At 46.9% G+C, this 22,682-nt stretch overlaps 1 long non-coding RNA gene and 2 pseudogenes across 2 annotated transcripts; 2 read left to right on the top strand and 1 right to left on the bottom strand.

Annotated features, from left to right (window-relative positions):
• The first annotated feature begins 246 nt into the window (after window positions 1-246).
• LOC111818253 lies at window positions 247-5,926 on the top strand. Of its 2 annotated transcripts, XR_002822277.1 has the most exons (4): window positions 247-418; window positions 534-683; window positions 1,549-1,794; window positions 5,249-5,926. It is a non-coding gene; the product is annotated as an uncharacterized LOC111818253 (long non-coding RNA). The 2 variants fall into 2 exon arrangements; XR_002822278.1 differs by lacking the exon at window positions 1,549-1,794.
• A 1,142-nt stretch (window positions 5,927-7,068) lies between these two features.
• LOC111818252 lies at window positions 7,069-10,087 on the top strand (annotated as a pseudogene).
• Window positions 8,140-11,664, bottom strand: LOC111818245 (annotated as a pseudogene).
• Window positions 11,665-22,682: the final 11,018 nt, after the last annotated feature.

Raw genomic sequence — 22,682 nt, 5'->3', positions numbered from 1 at the left:
CGGAGGAGCCCCACGCCCCTCCCAGCGGCGTCCCCCAGTTTCCTCACTTGAATAGTTAAATTTTTTAACTGAGATTGCATAGGGATTAGTTGCTCAGCATTTAGATCAGACTGTGAAGAATATTTATACTACTCTTTGAAGGGTTTGAACAGGAAAATGATGCTTGCTCTATCTTTTAAACGATTGCAGCGTAAATTGAGCCTTTTAGCCCAGCCCCCTAGCTAGTGGACAGCGACCTAGAAAACATCGCACTGCTATTTTTTCTCCCTTGTGACTGTCACCTTCACCTCTCTGAAGCACCGTGAAGGACTGCGCACTCTGATTCCATTTTTTGGAGCCCCTGCTAAAGCTTTGCTGCAAAATATCAGCTGCCAGCATGTGGCTGTGTGTCGTGATTTACCAGTGGGTGAGGCTACAGGTAGTATTAACTAAAATCTGAAGACTAAGTTATTAAAGAGTGTGCGCAGTGCAGTGGTCCAGAGGGTGGGCTCTCGGAAGGTGTAGATTAAAACTCTCCTGCTGCCACTCACCAGGTGAAGGATGTGGACTCGCGGTGGGGACAACGCACTTAGCAAGGCGAGCCTGACCTGAGGGCTGAGCGGTTGTGGCGAGAAGGAAAACCCTGAACGCAGCTGGCCAGCCACAGAGTTCTTTGAATTTGAGCGTGTCATTGAAAAGTCTGTGTGAGTCTTGCATTCTTTTTCATAATAAATTTCTACTTGTTTAACAAGAAAAATGTTTTTTAAGTTGGAAGAGGGGTTTAGCTTGGATGGTGCTAATTGTCTCAGATTTTCTGTGAATGATTTCCCCGAGAAGTCACTCTGTGTTTATGCTACGGCTTCAAGCACTGCTTTGTCCACATACTTTTATGGTATGAAAGCATGTCAACAGATTAAGGAAATTACCAGGAATGTAAATATAAAGTCTCAACAGAGCTGAGGCTTTTCATTATGCCTCTGTCGCTGCTTTACTACGTCCACGCCAGGAATACAACAGCCTAGATAATGTTTTTAAAACCTAGCTCAACAACGCTACAAAATGAGCTCCTCCCCCGCCCCCCTCGGCACCCCTAAGTCCAGGCTGTCCATCCTTGCGGCTGGCTCGCAGAAACCCCTGCAAGCGTGCTGGCCTCTCCCTTCTTCTTGTCTCCCCAAATACGTTCTCTTTCCTCACAGAGCTCACCTTAAGCACATCAGTCTTTCTAGCCTTGCTTTTCCTTTTTACTTATTTCCTGTAATCAGCAGTTCATTTTAATAGTTCATTATTTCTTGCCCACAGTATTGTCAAGTTAGGAAGCAGCACACTACATGTGTTCGCTTTCTCCTTTCATTCGGTACAGGAAGTATCCTCTTTTTAGAATTTTTTAAAAATTAATTTTATTGAGAAACAGCAATGAGACAGTTTCAAAACTGATTAGTAGGACAGTTTCAATAATTAGTACATTGCATATTGTTGTCTTCATAGTGGTTATTCATAGTACAAGACGCATCTGTATATACAAAATAGTTAAGATAGATATACATCCTCCTTGTTTTCCTTATCAACTAGGAAATGAATGACCGATACCCAAGACAGGCTTCCTGGGACCATCTAGTGCTGATCTCTGCAGCCTCACCTTTCCTTCCTGCCTCCAGTGGTCCATCCCTGCCCCCAGGGTGACCTGTCTGCTCCTGAGAGCCCATGGCCACGCCATCTGCGGGCCTCCGAGGCAACCACCCCCACTACCACTGCTGTTTCCATATTGCTAAACCTCGAAAGCTTTCTCTTCCACAAATCCTTCCCTGATCATTCCAGGTAATTATATAGGATTTATTCACTTTTATTTGTTCATAGAATAGATCAATATCAAGTGATAGATTAATGTTGGCGATTCAGCAAAGACTAGCACTGGATCGGTCCTATCATGAAGGCTATAATATAACAGCGAAATTGATGCTAATTTCAGTTGTGAGTTTTCAGGGTCCCTGGGGGGGTTAGTATGGTCCGAATCAAGTGCAGCCTCCCTCCTCACAGAGGCAGACTTAGACAGCTCTGGAGAATGAGGTAGAGCTAGCGAAGTGGGGTGTGAGGAGACTGGGGTGTGGGGAGCAGGCAGGGGGCACTGCATGTAAAGGTCCTGAGATGGGAGGGAATGAGCATCTCAAATCCCAAAGGGCGGCCACTGTGGCAGCGAGGCTGGATGTGGTGTGAATGATGGAGCGAGGGAAGCTGAGGCATTAGCCAAGCAGCAACGGCCAGCCAGGGCTTGCAGATGGGTCGGGTCTAAGGCGAGAAGGCCCAGAAAGGCGGGGGAAGCGTGGAGGAAACAGGAGGCTAGAGCCCGTTTCTGAGCTTGAAAAGATGTTGCAGGTGTGCTGGCTAGCTGTGGAGTCGACCTGCACAAGCAGGGCCTGCGGATAGGCTAGCACTGTTCTGGCTGGGTCTGGATGACTATTCACCGAGGCGGGGAGACACACCCCTGGTGTGAGCAGCGCCTGGTGGCATAGGACTGGAGACAGCATAAAGTAAACCTTAAAGAGAAAAAAAGAAAGGAAGAGACACACCGAGCTGAAGATTCCACCCTTCCGGGCCGCTTGCTCAACTCCTGTCAGCATCCATACCTGAGCGCACTAGGGGAACAGATTTAACATAATGAAAATATGCAACAGATAAAGGATTATAAGGTAGGCTCACAACGAGCCTCCACAGGGGCAGGTGTGGGAGGAGGCACCAGGGACACCTGCGCCTGAGAGAGCGGGTTTCGCTCATGAGAACAAGTACTTTCCCAAAGCAACCGTGAAGATGATGCTAATCGCCTAGACAAGTGGCATCCGGCTCCTCTCACCTGCCGCGCCTCTTGAGCACACTTGTAGTTTCCTCCACCATAAACTGCGCTGAATCTCGTGAAGACACTCATTTTCTTTCAGTAACCACATGTAGACATGGTGAGGACGATATTATTGTTCAGTTAGATGCTAGATAAACTCACCTGTGTTTATTTTCAACCTTGTTTCAAAAAATTAATTACAAGAAGTCACCCTTATGGCCGAGACCCAAAGTTTGTAGGGAAGGCTACTAAAAGTAACTCTTACAAACTGTTAGTGACCATTTATGTCTTCCTGCGTTCTCCCTCGAGGGACCTCCTAATGGCGATGACTCTAAAAGACTGTGGTGCCCGTCACAATGGAAAAGCCAAGAGATCCGCGGCAATCCCTCCTGGAGAAGCTGTTGAAGATCGCGCCATGGAGCGCATGAATCTTGGGATCCCCAACAACTGTGGCTTGGAGTAGGACGGGGCGCACGTCTTTCGGTCATTATCGTCTCGTTGGAGGTTCAGTGATTTTTATTTTTCTATTTTAGGAAAAACTTTGTACTGTGTGAATAATGTAAGCCCAGCACGTGCTAGGACAGACTTCGTCACGTGCTTCGCCCACGCTGGCCCTTCAGCCATGCGCGCTCTCTAGGACTCTGGTGTGCGTGTCTCAGGGAGAGCAACCCTCGCCTTCCGCGCACCGGGTGGCGTAATCGCAGACGCTTGTGCTCTACCTGGGATTAAGGGAGAGCTGCGCTCGCAGAGCGACTGCTGCGCTAGCGACAGGTGCCCTGCAGCCTCACGGTCGCTGAGGGGGTGTCCCCACACAAGCAGGATCTAGGCGTCAGCTTCGCGAGTTAAGAGACTCAGTTGATCTACTAGGTAAATAGTCATTTACATCCCAAACACTATGTTCTAGGCATCATAACTCTCTGAATTTATCTTTCTATAATTTTGAATAAATAATATGGCATCGTATGTAAAAGAACCAACCACATTAACAGATTTGTTATAGAGAATTATAGCAAAGCCATGTCTAAGCCCTCCAAGAATGTGGGGTAGAGAAAGAGCAGACCAGAATCATGGAGGGCTCGCTCCTGCTATGTTTCTGCTGCTATTGCCTGCGTATGTTTGAAGCTGTTCACATTCTCTGGGGCTGACCAAGGCAGGGAGAGGCAGAGAGACCACCGAGTGTTTTGGGGTTGTGACACGGAGCTTGTACACATTTCCCCTCACGTACCTTACTCAGTCGGCCTGAGCGAGCCAGAGAGGAGGCTGCGACACACGGTCCTGAGCTTAGCACGTTCTCTTGTTCCGAAGCTGGGCTGTCGGAGGCCCCGAGGGTGTTGCTGCTGTCCTCACTGGTCGGGGAACCAAACGCTCCCGCAGAGCCCTTCTCCCTGCCCCGGCCCAGCAGGCGCCTGCCGCAGCGAGGCGAGACGCGGTCGCACGTCTACTCCTAGCTGCAAAGAAGCTGGAGAAGCAGGAAACAGAACTGGCTTCCCGGCCCATGACGAAAAGCTCTCACGCTTTCTCGGCTCGCAGCTCCCTTGGGGGGGTCTCAGGAACTTTTTCATAACGCGCGCGCACACACGAAGTTTAATTTGCAACTTAATGGCCGCTTAAAAGTACATACATTGAAAGAAAAGGAGCACGTCGTCTGGTCTTGCATACCCACAGTTCGCAGTAGGATGCACACGCATCGCCGCTGGCCGCCCTGCACCCTCCAGCCTCGGAGCCAGCCTGGGCAGGGCCACCCCCGCTTCTCGCTCGCTCGCTCGCTCGCTGGCTCTCGTCGCGGCCGCCCCGGACACCGCAGGGCAGGGCAGGTCGGAGTCTGCAGGAGCTGACGCAGCGCTGGGAGCTCGCGCCGGAGGAGGAACGGCTCGAGCTGGGGCGCGCCTGCCGGGGAGCCTGCGAGCGGACTCACACTAGCGCAGCTCCCGGTCCTGGGCCGGACACCCCGCTTCCCGAGGAGGAGATTGACGCTCTGGGGACTGAGAAAGTCCTGACACCAAATCGGGCACCTTGGAACGTCCTCTGCTGGGTGCTAACCGGGAGGAGGAGACCTCTGGGAAACCGCCCTCGGAACCGGCCTGCAGCTCTCTCAGCCCTTTTTCTTGTCAGAAGCAGAAGTTTTTCTTCCCTCAAACGAGCCAGAAAAACCATCTCCTGCAAACCCGACAGTGAAACCTAAAACCTCTCCCTCCTCATCCCGTTGAAGGCCCTCCCTTCAGGGCCTGCCCCACACCCGAGGCCCAGACCGCGCAAGGCACAGGAAGAGCCCCTGCGAGCCCTGCGGGCTCCCTCGCTGTCGCTGTCGCTGCGGTGCTGCCCTCGGGTCCCCCGTCACCCCAGCACACAGTCAGACAGAGCTCTGTGGTCTGCCTTTAGTCCTCAAGACTCAGGCAAAATTCTGGTTAGATAAATCTGTGTCCTTTTTGCTTGTTGTTGCAGGATGCTGGCCGTGATGCGTGCGCGCGAGGAAACATCCCTGGCTCACTGCGCTTCCACCTGCGTTCAGAGCGGAAGAAGAGAGCAAGAAAATAACGTAGGAAAGTACTTCTGCCAGTCTGCCCCGACTAGACTACCTGCTCTGGTTCCTACGGGTTTGTGGTGCTCAGTGCAGAAAGCTCTTATTTTCCCTAGCCCCAGTACTGTAAACAAACTATTCTTCCAAAGCTGTGAGGGAATCTCGCTGAGGCGCTCAGCGCCTGGGCGGGCTGGACCTGCAACTGCCTGCCTTCTCCCCCAGGTTTAGGGTTCCGGGCGTGCACCAGTGGACCTGCCTATTACGCGCTCTTTAGTACTGGCTTGGCTACAGCACAGTGCATGGTACTTAGAGCGCAGTTCATATTTACTAAACAGACGAAGAAACAAAGATTATATGGTTAACTGAAATTGATTAATTGCACAGACTGTCAAATTATAGAAATTCAAGAACCTAGGCAATGTCTGTCTTGTTGTTTTACTGCCCGACGCTTATTGTAGGAGACAGAAACACTTTAGTTGGAAGTCTTAGTGAGAGTTGTGCTTTCTCCAAACACCATTATAAAGGAGTTTCATCACACTGATATCGCAAATTCTTATTAATGAACTCTAAATGTAATGTCTGCACTGGCTGTCAAGAAAGAAAAATAGCCTCCCTCTCATGCAATCTCACTAGGGATCCAAGCCTTGCTTTTTAATCGCAATAGTCACCGCTAGAAAAACTGATGTAAAGAGAAAAGCAAAAAGGTTTTAGAGATAGGGAAAAGATTGTTTCTACAGTCAGCTAAACTGTTTCATAATTATAGATCATTATATAAAGTTCCAAAAGTGATTTTTAAAAGAGACCTCCAACATTTTTTTAATTATTGTAGACATTTTAGCAAAATTTGTCTTTCTGCTTTTTCTTGCTCTTACATCAAATTTACTTTTCTGTGTGTGTGGGTTTTTTTTAATGATTTTTGCAATATGGAAAACTGTTCAAGATCTTTGCCTTTATTTTCTTAGGTTTAATACTTATACTGTATTCTGTAGGAGGGTATACTGGCATGTTAGGTTGTGTCCATGCCTAAAAACTGCTTATGGCTTTTTGCTTACTCTTGTAATATATTTAGAAAAATATTCACATATCTATCTATTTTCATATCAAAAGTATTCAATGCCCTGGGCATTCATAATTTTTTCTAAAAATGCTTTTGTTATGAATGTCCAGGGCGTCAAGCATGGCCTGGCACTGAGTAGACACTCAGCACACGCTTTTTGCGTCAGTAACTCTTCTTACTGCTTCTCACAAGCACAGTGCTGTGCCCACAGGGAGCACTCACGCGTGCGTTTATTTTTATTTTTTATTTATTTTTTTTTGGTGGAACAGGGGATTGAACTCAGGCCCTTGCGCTTGTCAGGGAAGTGCTTATTCCACTGAGCCATCTCCCCAGCCCCTCGTGTGTTTATTTTGTGAGAGCCCGATTTTTGCTTTAATTCCTGCAGTATTTCAGAAAACTAGAGAAAATTAGGACTTATTCTCCCTTCTGTAGGAATAGAAAAATACAGTTATTTTTAATGATTAATATAAAACCTTAAATCTGTAATATGTAAGAAATAGTTTTAAATGGCTTCAGGGCATTTTATTGAACATGTTCATTCTACTTTTGTTGCTTTTTACTTAGAACAGAGTGGCACCTTCTAGGCTCTTTACAAGATAAATGGGAAGTAAAGTCAATTTACTAATTTTCAAGACTAAAAAGACAATAATGTTTAAAAAGCGGCTTTATTTTACTTTCTGACATATTTCTCAGCCTGTTCTTCCCCACCTATTCAAGAAAAGAGCTTCTAACTGCAAACTGATTAAAGCGCCCCTTGTAGCAAGGGCTGAGGCAGGCCCCCTCGGCGCGGCGCGCAGGCTGCGGTCCTCGGAGGAGCGCGCCGCCAGCCCCCCTCAGTCCGGGCACCCGCATCACGGCTTCCGCTGCATGGTCACCAACCGCTTAGACCAGGCATTTGAGCACAGATCTGTCGCCTTCGAGGTGCTGGACGCAGGGAAGAACGAGAAAAAAGAAGCTGGCGGGTGCTGCGTTGGGGGCCCGGGCCGCATCGCCAGAAGGGGCGTGAGACCCCGCTGCCCCCCAGCTTGGGCGAGTGGATGAGAAAGAGGAGGCGCGGTGCTGAGGAAGCGGGGACTAAGACGCGCTGCGAGGGGACCTGGGCAGCAGCTGCGGGGAGAAGGGACGATAAGGGCCAGGAGCGCAACCGCCTCGTGCAAGATTTGGCAAGCCACTTGAGGAGAAGGACGAGGGGGGATTTTCAGCTGACAGACCCTTGAATGACCGGCCTACCCAAGGGCGTGGTGGCCGTGGCCATGGCCGTGGGAGAGGCTGAGGTGGCCGTGGCCGTGAGCAGAGGGGATGGGTTGCGTGTTCGTGGCAAGCGAGAACTTGATAGACAGCAGAAGAGACAGATCTGGCCGGAAGCGTGAGAACTAAGGAGGAGGCAGCGCGTCTCACGACCCGGGAACTGCCAAAGATGAGTGAACCGACTTGGGCCAATCAAGCGTGACTGAAGAGACACCTCCCTATGGCAGACAATGAGAACAAAGAGGCCGAAGTTGAAGAGGTTAGGGAAGAGGGCCCCAGAGAGAGGACGGGGCGAGTGGAAGGCAGTCTGAAAAAAGACTGGCAAAAGCAGAATATCAGGAAACGAAAGGAAGGTGCTGATGGGCAGTGGAAGAAGGGATTTGATCTTCATAAATCAAAGAACAGAGAGGCTCACACTGAAGAATGTGATGGGCCACTACTTCTAGAGGCCTGACAGGGTGGCAGGGGAATGCGAGGTGGACGTGGGTGTGGGGGCATGGGGTGGGGGTACTACTGTTCACCATTCCCTGTGGTAAGACAACACTGTTGAAAGCTAAAAGCAAAACGTTTTTTATCTTCAGGGTAGAGAGGGATAGAAAAGAAATAGTCTTTTAACTCAATCACCATCAGGGAAAAATATAAAGGGGTAGCTACAGGACCAGGCAGTCCATATTATAGAGCTCCCATATGCTCCACGGTGTGGCTGACTGCGCGCAAGTCCTGTAGCAATCCCCATCTTCCTGACTTTTTTTTTAATTATAAAAATTGGGGTATATGAAGGGCCGCTGGTGTGTTCTAGGTGCCCCGCCGTCATCTGTTCATTAGCCGGTGAATGGGCTGCTGTTGTCTTCTCCTGAGTGAGAGCCACTGATCAACCCAGACAGGATCATCAGACACCTAAGTTACCTTGCATGCCCTCCGTGGGGTCGGAGAAGAGATCAAGGCCCCTCCTGAGAATGTGAGGGTGAGCAGCCTATGCCAAAATGGGCCTTTAGGGAATAACTGGAAAAGGTTCTTTCCTCCCTAGATTGGTTTCACCAAGCCCTTGAGTAAGAAGGAGACCTTGTTGCAGCATCTGCTGAGGCAGCAGGGAGTTAGGACTGGCCAGAAATGCTCCCATCCCTTGTAGTATATCATGACCCCATAGACCGACTGGTATATGGGGGAGGACATAGGAGAGAAATATCCAGAATGGCCTTCTGCATCCTCCAAGTTAACAACTTAGCGTTCTGCTAGGGTAAGAAACCTTGCTCAAGCCTTGTAAATCTGTAGCAGGCTGATGGTGCTGAGCAAGAACTGAAATGTCTGTGCCTGTGTCTGATAGCCCTTTAAATACTTTTCCTTTAATAGTCACCTCCATCTTGGGATGATTTTCTCTAATCTGTTCAACCCAATAGGTGTCAGGAGATCTAAAACCCTTGGATGACTTTCCCTTATTTGTAAGTTTTTCAATTTTGCCAAGGGAAAAATGACCAACGGAGCAACAGGAGTATCTGGGGTGATTTGAGCAGTGCTTTGGGTAGACTGAATAATAGTCTTGATTTTAGCACCGATGACACCAGGCAAAACCTGGAGACATTTTAAAAGGAGACTGCTGCAGCCTGGCAAGCTTTCCACCACACCCAGAGGCACAGGGCCACAGACTCCTGGAGGAATCATTTGGGGCCCTACTTAGAGGTAGTAGGAATCTGGAGGAGGCGCTGAGGTCCAAGCCTCCCCTGTTGGCTGTCACTGGCCCACGGGCAGAAGTGCTTGTGGCAGGGAGGGGAAAGTGCCTCATTATTTGATGAGACTGAGGCTGGCCCCAGTGGAAGTTTCCTTGAATAGGCCAGCCTTGGTATCAGTTGTAGAGCTACGTTTACATGACCAGTGGTGCCCTCTTCTACGTCTTGTGCATGAACTTATTTTAGTGAAGAGACGGATAAGGGCTGTGTTGTCTTTGGTGCAGCGCAGCAGTTTCGGGCCAAATGTCCCTCATCTCCACAGTGCAAACAGCCTGCTTTTCCCCTTCCTCCTGCCTGTGGATGAATAACCTAACAGCTCTGCTGAGGCAGCTCCCTGTACACGTGAGGGGCCAATATCTGCACAGACTGAATCATCTCAGGCAGAGTAGCCCACTTTTTGTGGGCTCTTAGGGCTTGTTTATGCCACTGATTTGCATTTTCGAAGGCCAGCTGTTGAACTATTAATTTGCTAGCTTCTTTGTCACTTACAAACCTCTCACTAGCTTGCGATAAACATGCAGAAAAATTGCGAAAAGGTTCATCAGGGCCCTGAAGAATGGAAGCCAATGAAGGGGTGCCTCACCCTTGAAGGAAGTTCCCTCCAGGCGCTCGCGGCAGCTGTCTTCGTTTGCTCATATGTTTGAGCAAAGGTCAGCTGGTTGTGCTAGCAAAAGCACCCGCCCAAGTTACAGATGTTCTTTATTTTCATTCAACTTTGTTTTAATGGGTCTCAAAATTCTGTGACAGACTTTTGGTCAGTTTGTTTCCATTAAAAAGTATTGATTTTAAAAACTAGTAACTTAAAAACTGCCCCCCCAAAATGGTCTACAAAACATTCCTCTTTCCTTCTGAAGGTTTTACGATGCATTGTTATCATTAACCAGTCTTTTACTATTAAACTTAAATGGCCAATTGGGAAAAACATTTCTGAGACTGGTCTTTGATTAAGACTGGGGTGTCAGGGGTCAGGGATAATATTCATCGAGCCTTCTGAGCTTTCTGGCAGACTTGGTGACTGACCTTGCCAGCTCCAGCAGCCTTCTTGTCCACAGACACCCACAGCAACTGTCTGTCTCATCATGAACAGCAAAACGACCCAGAGGTGGGTAGTCAAAGAAGCTCTCGACATACATGGACTTGCCTGGAACCATGTCAACAATGGCAGCATCAGCAGTTATCAAAAATTTGAGCCCATCTTCCAGCTTCTTACCAGGCCGGCGATTGGTCTTTTCTTTCAGCTCAGCAAACTTGCAAGCAGTGTGAGCTGTGTGACAATCCAAGACAGGGACACAGCCAGCACTGATCTGGCCAGGATGGCTCAGAATATCTGAGCAGTGGAACCAGCTGCTTCCATTGGTGGGTCATTTTTGCTGTCACTAGCTACATTGCCATGCCAGACATCTTTGACAGACTTGTTCTTGATGTTCAAGCCCACATTGTCCCCAGGAAGAGCTTCACTCAAAGCTTCATGGTGCATTTCAACAGACTTGACTTCAGCTGTGACAATCACTGGCCCACAGGGACAGTGTCAATACCACCAATTTTGTAGACATCCTGGAGGGGTGTCGCAAAGGCTTGCCAATTGGATGAGTGGGTGGAAGGATGCAGTCCAAAGCTTCAAGCAGTGTGGTTCCACCGGCATCGCCATCTTTATGAGTGACCTTTATCCTTTGAACCAAGGTGTGTTAGCACTTGGCTCTGGCACGTTGTCGTCATTCCAACCAGAAATTGGCACAAAAGCGATAGTGTCAGAGTTGTAGCCGATTTTCTTAATGTAGGTGCTGACTTCCTTAAGAATTTCCTCGTGTCTCTTTTGGCTGCACGGTGGCTCTGTGGAATCCATTTTGTTAATACCAACAATTAGTTGTTTCACACCCAGTGTGTAAGCCAGAAGGGCATGCTCATGAGTTTGCCTGTTCTTGTAGATACCAGGTTTGAATTCACCAACACCAGCAGCAACAATCAGAACAGCACAGTCAGCCTGAGATGTGCCTGTAATCAGGTTTTTGGTGAAGTCTCCATGTCTAGAGGCATCAATGATGGTCACATAATACTTGCTGGTCTAAATTTCCAAGGCAGATGTCAATGGTGATACCACGCTCACACGCGGCTTTCAGCTTGTCCAAGATCCAGGAATTCTTGAAGGACCCTTCCCCATCTCAGCAGCCTCGATCTCAAATTTTTCAGCCTCCTTCTCAAATTTTTTGTTGCTGCCACCGCATTTGTAGATCAGATGGCCAGTGGTGGTGGACTTGCCAGAGTCCACATGTCCGATGACGGTGATATTAATGTGAGTATTTTCCTTCCCCATGTTGGTTTTGATTTAGTAGTGGTTCTCACTACGCTTGTGCTCCTGTGGCAAACCTGCTGTGGAAAAGGAGCGTATCTTTTGTGATGGCTAAATTGTGAACAGCATTTTGAGCTTCCTGATCCACGAAATACTCAAAGACGTTTCCTTTCCACAATATACAATCTTCTGGTTTCAGGCATGCTTTAGCTGTCCCTTTTCACTCATCTGGTGCCATGGTCTGTTGTCCTGGGATTTTGACTAGACTCAAGATAAAGGGATCAGTAGGGTCATAAGTGGCAATCGCTTGTTTTAATTCTTTTAAGGTTTTAAAAAGTACAGCGTCATGAAGACATACAATTTGTCCTGGATTATTAGGGACTTGAACTTCATAAATAGAGGAGATATGTTGAAAACCCACCATGGACTCCCCCGCTCATCTGGCTTCTTTTAGTGCCATTTGCAAGGGAGATAAAGAAAATGGCTCTACTCCTCTAGGGCAGAAGTTCCCATCTGTGACTCAGCGAGACTTCTTGAGCTGACATGGCCGGGATTGCGGCCTGTGGCTCCGTAAAAACCATTGAATGTTGAGAAATGAACTTTGGGGGGAAAGCCTTCTCTGGTGGGGACGGATCCCTCTGTCTCCCTTGCTCCTTCCTTGTTTGATTGAGTAAGGCTAGGGGGTTCAAGCTCTATCTTTTTGGTACCGTTGCTTCCCCTTCTTGTCCTGCACAGGCTCAAGACTTGATTTCAAAGGAGAGCTGCAAGCTAAATCCTGTGTGTTTGAAAAACCTCTTCTAACCACAATCCAGAAAAGAAAACTAAATGCAGGGATCAAGCGTGCCGCAACCACTTCAACTATATATATATATCCCATTTTTAACTCAATATAGCTTTCCTTTTTGGCTTCTCTCAAACCCGTTTCTCTCAATGCTTGTTTGTCTCTCTGGCCCTAGTCAACCTGCTTCTGGCCCTAATGACTCTCCATCTCCAAGTTTTACACCTGATGTGCCAGTACCAGCACACAGCTCTGCTGAACACTGCTCTAACCAATCCACTTCCCTCCCTGTGTGCGCGGTTGGGAAGTGCCCCTGCTGCCCACACTTATCTTGTACCAGGTGTTCCTGTTTGGGTTCCAAGTGTAGGGATCCGTTGGTCTCTCAGTGTGATCCATTGTACCCAGGGAAAAAATTGTGGCAGGAACGAGGAAAAGATAGACAAGAAGACAAGAGCTGGGTCAGGTGATGACTTGTCTGCCTGGATGGTGAGACAACCCCCTGAAAAACAGTGAGGGCCTTTCTTTATACCTTTACAAAGTTGCAAGACACAAGGTTCCCTCATGACTAATAGCCTACAATGTCTAGGCAGGATGCTTTTCTCAAGACTGAGATGGCCTGAGTACTTTAGGCAATGAGGCCTCTTCCTGCCTCCCCTATGGGGTCAATTTCAGACTCAGTAGCTCCCAACATCTGCTCCCTATAACTAATGCCATCATTATGTATGGCAAACTTATAAGAATAAAAAAGAATTCCAAAAATCATTTAAAAACTTACTATTGAGCACAAATAAGGAGCCCCTAAAGAAACCTCATGTGGCATTACTCTGATTTGTAGATAAGGAGAGAGGGCCGGAGAAGCTTTGATGCTGGAGCTGTGTGCAGCTCTCTTTACATGTCTCAGTTACTTTTTGTTGATGAGACAAAAAGGACACCCACAAGTTAAGGGAAGAAAGGGTCATTAGCTCACTGCTTGTGGAGGTTCCCACAGCCACTGGACTCTAAGGCAGAGTGACGCGGCAGAGGGCAGTGAGGGAAGAGTCCATAGAGGGGCTCCACAGCCAGGGAGGCAGCAGACCAGCAGCAGTAGCAGGGGCCAGAGACGCAGAAGCCTCTCTGTCCCTTATCTTCCGTCCAGGCTACCTGCCTTTTGGGCAGGTAGCACTCACTAGAGGAGCACCCGTAGTCCCCACATTGCACATGGAGGGCAAGCCACTGCCAGAAAACCCCACTTAATGACTGTGAGGCTTGGGGGGTGTCTAGACACAAGCACAACAATAAGCATGGTCAATGCACACTTCCTGGGGAGTACTAGGCATGCACATTGATGCCGTCTGGGCTCGGCACGCAGGTCTGTACTGGTTCCAGACAGTAATCTCGTCTGGTTCCTTGGATGAACCTGCAGAGTAGGTTCTCAGAGAACCCTGGGGGCCAGATGTCATCGCCACCAGATGACAGAAGTAGACAGTGGGCTGGTTGCTGGGTTTCCACTCTTTGTGCTTTCTAGCTTATTCTTCACGAGTCTCGCAGAGCTTCATCCTGAAGTCTATTGTTTAATATTTTACCTGGCAAGTTTGCTAGTTTTTCCATGTCCACCATGGAATATGGGGTGTCCTTTCACACACATGCGCACAACTGGGGGGAGCACAAGGAGGAAAATGTTTGTGCATTAAGTAAGGTGATGCTAATCTCTGCCTGTGGCAGGAAGGGTATGTCGAGGGACAAGCAGGCCAAGAATGTGTCTGCCTCAGAAAGCACGCTCAGCTCGCAGCAGCTCTGGCGACCGTTTTCTGTCCTCCTGACAGAGCTAGTGAGCAGCGGCGTCTGCTTTCCAACCCTCAAAAATCCCCACGCAATGCATTCACTGACTCGGACAATAAAAACCAGACTGGAAAGTCCGCATGCGGAAAAATTCCAGTGGCCTTGAATGTCCTACGGTTCAAGTTAGAACTCCTACTTGTGCTTGGCACTTGGCTTCACGCGCCAGTGCGTGCAAATGTCGGTGTTATTCAGCTACTTGTGGAACCCGAATGGGAAAAACATCCCAAGGAACAATATTGCCTTCTGCTTCTCATACGAAAGCTGTAGGTTTTGGGTCAGGACTGCTTTGCCTGGAGCCTTTAGATCCTAGGAAGAGAACCTGTGTGGAAAGGCACTGGCTTTGACCTCGTCTTCAATTCACTTTGTAAAGAAATCTTTTTATTCTATTTTTATTTTTTTAATTTTGTGTTATTGAGAAACAAATAGCAATAAGACAATTTCAAAACTGATTAATAGGACAGTTTCAATAATTAAAAGAAATCTTTAAAAAAACTCTGATAGCTCCTTTTTTAATTTGCCTGCTTTTCTTACTGTGTATTTTACTTTGTTTGTGTGGCAGAGGGATTGAATGTTAATGCCTGGGAGCTTGGCCTCCTTCCGAGTGTTTCTTTGGGACAAGCTCTGGATCTCTTGGCACTGGTGCCCATGTACCACCCTGCTCTGTCTTCCTCCCCACACGGCATCAGGCACCCACTTCTGTCCCCATGCAGTGGAAGGCCTGGAGTTCTTTCACAAATCTCTGTAAGGTTAGGTACTTAGAGTTTCTGGGTAGATGTAGATGAGGTATAGGGAGTATGTTAAGGATAACAGAATTAATTGCTTTACTATTGTTTGAAATGAAGTACTCTTAAACCATGTCTTGCCATCTCGTTATTAAATTTTTCTCTCCCTCAAAACTTACTTTTTACGGGGACCAGGGTTCAATCCCCAGCGTGTGGTGCCCCTTTGCCCCCAGCCTGGGGGGTGGCACTGAGACGGTGACTGAGACTAGCCATGGTGGTGTGAGCCTGTGATCCCAGCGCTTGGGAGGCTGAAAATAGGAGTATCACTATGAGTCCAATCTGTGTAGTGAGACCCTGTAGACCCTGTACTAAATACATTTAAAAAAAGAAAGAAAGAAAAGAAGAAAAGAAAAAACATAAGAAAAGAAAAGAAAGAAAGAAACTTACCTTCTAGGCAATTCTTGTGCAACTTCCTTTCCCCCTTGACAGTGTAAATTATTTTCTTTAAATAAGTTTTCCTGGTATAAACACTTGCATTTCCAGTGGTTGGGAGACGTGGCCCGTGGTGGGCCCCTGCTACTGCCTGCACCCCAGACTCGCCTGGGAGTCCAGGCTCACAGCGCGTTCTCTTTTATGCCCCACGCCTGGGTAACCTGAAGAGTCAAGTCTTGAATGTGCGCTAGAGTCTCGAATGGTACTGGACAACCTTAGGGCAGGCAATCACTTCTTCACTGCTTCTTGGTAAATGATGAAGCATAATTAGAAATTGGCTGATTCACGCATGTATTTGGATTAGTAGAAAGTCATTAAAAGTGGTAGTAAGCAGTGTGTGAATGAATTCTGAAAGAAAGAATCCTGGCATTTAGCCGGACAGAGTAAAAGAACCACCATTTTCTCAGTAGTCTCACTGCCGTTCTAGCACTTCTTCCTGCGCGATGTCCTTCCGTCACACTAGAGACTTTTCAGCCGTCTTAAATGACAGTGAAAATGACCACGCCCGGCGCTCGGCTTGCCACCTCCACAGAGCGCCCTCTGCCCTTCTGCCTTGCTTCGCCCTCCTGCAGCCATCTGAGCTCCACCGTCGGCCCAGAGCTCCAGCAGCAAGGTGTAGCTCAGCGGTTGGTTCCGGTTCTGAGCCGATATTTCATTTTTATATTTCGTATGATATCACTCATTCAAATATTCCTCGTATATGATGTTTTCATAGAAGACTTTTATATAATCTTTAAACTGAATTTTAATTTTTGATAAAAAAAACGAAAGCCAACCCCCCAAAACCAAATTGCCTCACAGTCTTATTTACTCCAAAAATCTTGTCTATTGGCACAAAATAAATCCTAAATTATTACTTAATTTTCTCTGTGGTTCTTTGCATTGATACATATAAACCTCACTGAAGGATCAGCTTACACTAATCTCTTTAAGTGAACAGGAAGCAGTTCTTTCTATACTGTTTCTCAAAATCATAGTTTATTTATTTATTTGATACTGGGAATGGAACTCAGGACTTTGCCCTTGCCAGACAGGCACTGTGCCACTGAGCTATGGCCCCGGCCCAATAGTTATTTCTTTTAATAAAGAATTTGTCTTGGTAAGGCAATAATACAGTGCAGTACACTGTAGTATCCAAGCAAAGAATCATTTTGAATCATGGGGAGGGAAACAATATGTTTTGCTATGAAAATATTTTGTATTTTACACTCTTCTAATTTTTTCAGAAATGTTTTTACATGCCATTTGAAGGTAGAAGTAAAATTTTAATGTTATAACAATTTAATAATGAATATCAATTGTGTCTAAAATTCTTTCAGAGACAATCTGGAATGGTGAAAGCTTATGGGCATCTGAGACAGTAGGCTATGTGACATTTGTCCTGTCATTTAAACTGTCTCCTCTCCTCCTCTGTAAAATAGAAGTGAACATAGTAATTGATTGTGATAAATTAATACATGAAAAGCACGCCTAGTCCTCCATAGGTTTTAATGAAGCATTTTCAATTAGCACCGTTTAGGAAAATTTCAATGTATTTTGATTTCTAGTTGAGTTCAGAGTGATTTCCTCAAGCTTTATATAAAATAGATAAGTACAATTGAAAAAATAGTTTTATTTCTCTAACTATAATGTAAGGAACATAGGTACAACCACATGTTTTGAAATTTTATAGCTGAGTGTTGTGGTGCATACCTGTAATTCCAGCACTCAGGAGGCTGAGGCAGGTGGATCACTGTGAGTTCAAGGCCGGCTTGGGCTGCAAAGTGAGCCTAAGGCCAGCCTGAACCGCATACTGAAACTTGTCTTGAAAAGACAGAAAACAGGAAGAGAAATTTTCCACGAAGTCTCCTTCGCCAAGCATAAAGGGCCACCCTTTATCATGCATTCAGCAAAATCCTTCCTTCTCGCCAGCTCACTGCATAACTGCCTTCCATTTCTGGAAGTTTCAAGTTTCCTCGCTTGCTCAAGCGTCACGGGCAAGCTTTGGCTTCTCGGTCAGTTGAAAACACCCTCCCTATGCACTGCGGTCTGGGGTGCGGCTCCGTGGCAGAAGCCCCTTGCCGGTCGCGCATCGGGCTTGATCCCCCGCACTGAAAAAGGATACATATAATTTTAAGAGATGCCATATATTTTGATACATATACAGCAAATGTATATAGTTATAAACATTCTTTTCATTGCCGGGTCTTCTCCTGTAAGCAGCCTGATAGGGCTGGCTACAGAACCCCCCTACTTTCATATTTGGCATATAAACATAGCTACATGTCTGGGGGCCTACAAACACACATAGGACTCTACTCTTAAAATTGGAAACATGCAAAGCACAATGTTTATTGCTTTTTTTCTTAGCATATATCATACATATTACTCGATCGATACATGTAGATTTAGCCTTACTTTATCTTTTTCTGGAACTTTAGAAGCATGTAAAAACATATATACAATTGCAAATTTAGAAATGTAGTAGACACCCTTACATCTACTTCTTGTGTTAAGAACATTTTTAGAACATTGGAAAGCCTGTGCCTTTTAATGTCTAAAATAGTGTGCTATTTCTTATTTACTTATTTATTTGATACAAGGTCTCACTATGCAGCTCGGACTCTGGTGATCCTGCTGTCTCAGCGCCGCCCCCCCCCCCCCAGCTCTGGGACTGCAGGCATGAGCCACCGGCCCGGTTTTGGTGGTTTTTTTTTTTTTTTTTGTTGGAACCAGGGATTGAACTCAGATCCTTGCATTTGCCAGTCAAGCGCTTATACTACTGAGCCATCTCCCCAGCCCCCTCGGTTTTGGTGGTATGCAGTACCAGGGATCGAACCTGGTATTTTTTAGCTCTTGAAGTTCAATACTATTTTATATTTTAATTCTATATCTGGTGAATTGCTCTTTCATACCCCAAACCAATTATTCTGTTGGTTTATGTTTCTTGACTAATGTGGCAATACTTTACGAAGGGGTACATAACTCCTTTGCCTGTTATGAGGCACAAAGCTCGTTCTCTGGCTGTCATTGTAAGCCTGGCTGCAGGTCACTGGCTGCAGGACAGCATTCATGCCCTGCGCTTCAAGAGGGGACACGTCACAAGCCGTTTTTCACACTCGCAGTTTCTCACCCTGCTTTAACCTCTCACAGCAATGGCTATTTAGGGCTGCGGAATGTAAAATCTTATTTGCATTTGGTTTCCATTCCTGCACATGCACCTGGGCATTAAGTCCTGTGAACTTAATGCTTTTCATTCTCATGAACAGGAGCATCGTATTCCCACGAGCCCAAACCTGGGGCACTGTTTCCGAGTTAGGGATCTAGGCCTCTATTAGGACATTTATTACTGTATTAAATGAATCATTGTACAGAACCTATTTTATTTTCAGTAACAGTGCATTACATTAGTTAAGGGTCAAGATTTCATGTCCCCTTTTTTTGAAACAGTGTCTTGCTTTGTACATCAGGCTGTCCTTGAACTCATAATGTAGGCCAGACTGGCCTCGAACTGGTAGCAATCCTCCTGCCTCTGCCCCTCGAGCGCTGGGATTGCAGGCGTGTGCCACGAGATCCAGCTCAAATCTTTTTGAACAAAATTCTTACATATGCCTCTGCTATTTCCCTTGGATTTTTATGCTTATAGCAAGCACTTATTCTACTGAGCCATCTCCCCAGTCCCAGAAATATTTTTCTTAAAAAAGAAACTTTTAATGTGATAGAAAGATGAGAAAAATCCCAGACAAAGCTTATTAAACAATCGGCTGCTCTTTCATATAGCAAATGCAAGTGCAAATACAGCTAACGTAACTTCTCCTTTAGAAAGGAGGTCATAGTCATTTTCACAACAAGGCATGCAAAAAATGACATGTATACTTTTGCAAAATCTATTAAATTCAATTATTGTTAATTGTTCATTTTTTCTTTTTAAATGCATGAGATATACATCTGTGAAAAGTAAAGACAGAAGCTTATTGATACATTGCGATACAATGTGTACAGTGTTTAGGTAAAAAAGATCTAACACCTGAATTTATGAAATTTAATATGTTGTAACTTAAGTTCAATATTTTTGGTTTAGTGCCTCTAGGAAAAAGAATAGAGTATCTTGAGAAGTGGGAAAATTTGACATACACATACAGTATAGTCTTAAGACTATACTTTTGCAATAATTTCTTTAAGTTTTAATGTGTTTTATGTGTTCTCCCTTTGACATGTTAGGAAATACCTGTTTTCTTCGCTCTGCTAATTGTATCCTGTTTGCTGTTTAGCTCGTATGCATGAAGTAACTAAATTTTGGCAGCAGCGTTTAGCTTGCCTCAGCACTCAGCCAAAAGATTTTGAAAGAAGATGGGCATTCTTTAGCTTCCAAAATGCTGACTCTGGATGCAGCAGCCACGAGTAATAACAGACTGCCCGCTGCCTGGAAGGTCAGCGCGGCAGGCCGATCGGAACATGGAGATTGTGGCAAGACGCATCGGGTCGTCTGAGGCCACGTTAAAACTGGGCCGTGCTCCGCCACCTCCTTTCCTCAGATGAAGTCGTCCTCCACGAGCTGCTGGGTATCTACTGATAGTCTCTAGAGACGAGTAACAAGCATCATTTAAGCTTCTCAGGCTTAGGTAAGCCGTAGAGCAAGTATTCTAACCTTCCCAGCAACACGACCTCACTATGGTTACTTGTTAACATTATGTGTCGTACTGTGGGCGCCGTGTCACACATCTGTAATTGCAGCACTCTGGGAAGCAGGCAGGTGGGTTGCAAGTTTAGCAAATTAGAGAGACCCTGTCTCAAAATGAAAAAAAAAAAAGGCTGGGATAGCTCAGTGTGAAGGCTCTGGGTTCAATCCCCAGAAACATTTTAAAACAAACTGTCTCAGTCCATCTTCTGGTAATATAACACAATCCCTGAGACTGGGTAATTTACAGAAAGTGTTATTCAGCTTATGCTTCTCAAGGCAGGAAAGGTGCTGAAGAGGCAGGAGGAAGGACGCATGTGGTGAGACAAACCTGGGTGCAGGTCGCAGCCTCTGTGTGGCCTTCCAGGGACTTCACCGCGGGGACTTCTCTTGGTGTCATTCAGTCCTCACTACCTTCCATGGCCCAAACTCCAGATATCTAAAATGCATGATTTGGGAGTTAAATCCTCAATACATGAACCTTTGGGAGACACAATGCGAAAGATGCTTTATTATGCACAGACTCGATGTAGGCAGATGTTATAAACTTCACTGCCACCTGCCTCGACAAATCATACAAGCAGTATTATTTGTATGTGTATAATACATGTATGCACGATAATAGCTCAATTGTGACAACACACATTAAGTTCATTTTAACATGTATCACTCAGTAGTTTGAAGCATATTCACCACGTAGTATGAATTTCACCACTATTTAATTTGAAAACATTTTTCAACATCCCCAAAAGTTAGCAATCACTCCCCAAATTTGGTTCTTTGAAATGATTAATAAAATTAATAAACATCTAACTAGGATGACCAAGAGAAAAAGAAAGAACACACTAATTTTTAAAAAGCAGATTTAGAAAATAAGAACATTATCGTGACATTATTATAAACAACGTTATCAATAAGCTTGAAAGTTTAGGTGGCATGAACAAATCCCTAGCGAAGCAGAACTTAAAAAAGAACAAAAGGAAAAATCTGATTAACTATTACAGAAAATGAATTCCCATCCAATAGGAACAGACTAGGTCGATGACAGTAGGACAGGTGTGTAAGCCTACTTAGAGAGACACTGGGGCGCACCAGTGAAATGTTGTTTTGTGGCTTTGAATGTGGCTGTGCCGTCAGGAGCGGCAAAGCCGGGCACAGTCCGTCCCCAGCTACCACCTGAAGGCTCCGTGTGCACCTGGGATTGCCCCAGACCTCACAACTCTGAGCTCCGACTGCTTCTACCTCCCTTCTGGCCCGCGGCCCCGCCTCTGTCATGGCCACACCCTGGGCCAAGCCCCCGGTGAAGGCTGTGTCTCCCGCTGGCTGTGTCCAATCTGCTTCACTCCTACCTCACGTGCGTGGCTGTGGCCCAGGCCAGTAGGTTCGGCTTGGTGCGCCAAGCGGGAGCCCACTTTCGGGTCACTGGCCCTGTGCGCAGACCAGCCCGTCTCGGGCAGAAGGTGCCGCGTGTCCTTGGTCACAGTGAGAAGACTCACTGGGCCATCACCCAGCCTACTGTGAGCCATACGCTGGCGCCCCACGACTCCCGTGACCAGGAGCTTACTCCTGCCCACCCTGCCTTGGGGCACATGCTGGGCAGTCTTACTTGCTTCCACGGGGGCCAGGTAACTCAGCAAGTGTAGGACATGGCCAGAGTCCCCGGGCTGCAGCTCTGGCCCCCCGATGAGGCCCTGGGCTGTCTTGCACCCTGGCAGAGGAGGAGGGGCGGTGCCACACCAAGGGGAACCACTAGAGGCCCATCAGGAATCTGGTCCTTTGTGGGTGACCCACCCACGAGGCAGCACAGAGGAGCCCAGGCTGGGACTGCCTAGGCCTCTTCCCGTAGCAGTCCCAGCACCCCAACCCGGCCCAGGCAGCCCCAGGCAGCAGCCTCGGAGGGACAACCCTGTTGTGCAGCAGAGCAGGGGCAGGCCCGATGCGTCCACGATGGAAGTCGCTGTTTGCGTCTCACTTTTCAAACGTGGACACTGTGGCAGCTCAGGACTTTAACCAGCACCCTGGAAGCGAAGGGAAGATGACCCCAAGTCCAAACGCAGCTAGGGCAACTTAGGGACTAACAAAACCCTACCAAAAAAGTTCTCTTTTCAAGGTGTTTACCTTCCTTCTCCCTGATATGCCAGCAACTCCACTCTCCTCAGCTGTGGAGCCTGAGCCACAGTGAAGCTGGGCCTTCTTAGGGATCACATGTCTGGAGGAGCGGAAGGTTATCAGGCAATAGCACGATGTCTAGCAGCCTCAATGCAAGAGGAGGGGGAGAGAGACAGACAGACAGAGACAGACAGTGGTACAGAGCATCAGAGACAGGAATGGAGACAGAGGCAGAGACGGACAGAGAGACAGAGATACACAGTGAAATAGCGAGAGCCACAGAGTCAGAGATAGAGGAAGACGGAGAGACAAAGACAAACATAAACAGCAACATAAAGAGTCAGAGAGAGACAGACACAGAGAGAGGGACAGAGAGAGACAGGGAAACTGACAAAGAGACAGAGACAGACAGAGAGACTGGATATCATGGAGAGACTCCAGTCCTGGCAATTTTATGTGAAAACAT

This window comes from Octodon degus, unplaced genomic scaffold, assembly GCF_000260255.1.
Source record: "Octodon degus isolate 3935 unplaced genomic scaffold, OctDeg1.0 scaffold00084, whole genome shotgun sequence".
Taxonomy (NCBI): domain Eukaryota; kingdom Metazoa; phylum Chordata; class Mammalia; order Rodentia; family Octodontidae; genus Octodon; species Octodon degus.
The sequence above is the reverse complement of the archived record's forward strand: the minus strand, read 5'-3'. Positions and strand labels throughout refer to the sequence as shown.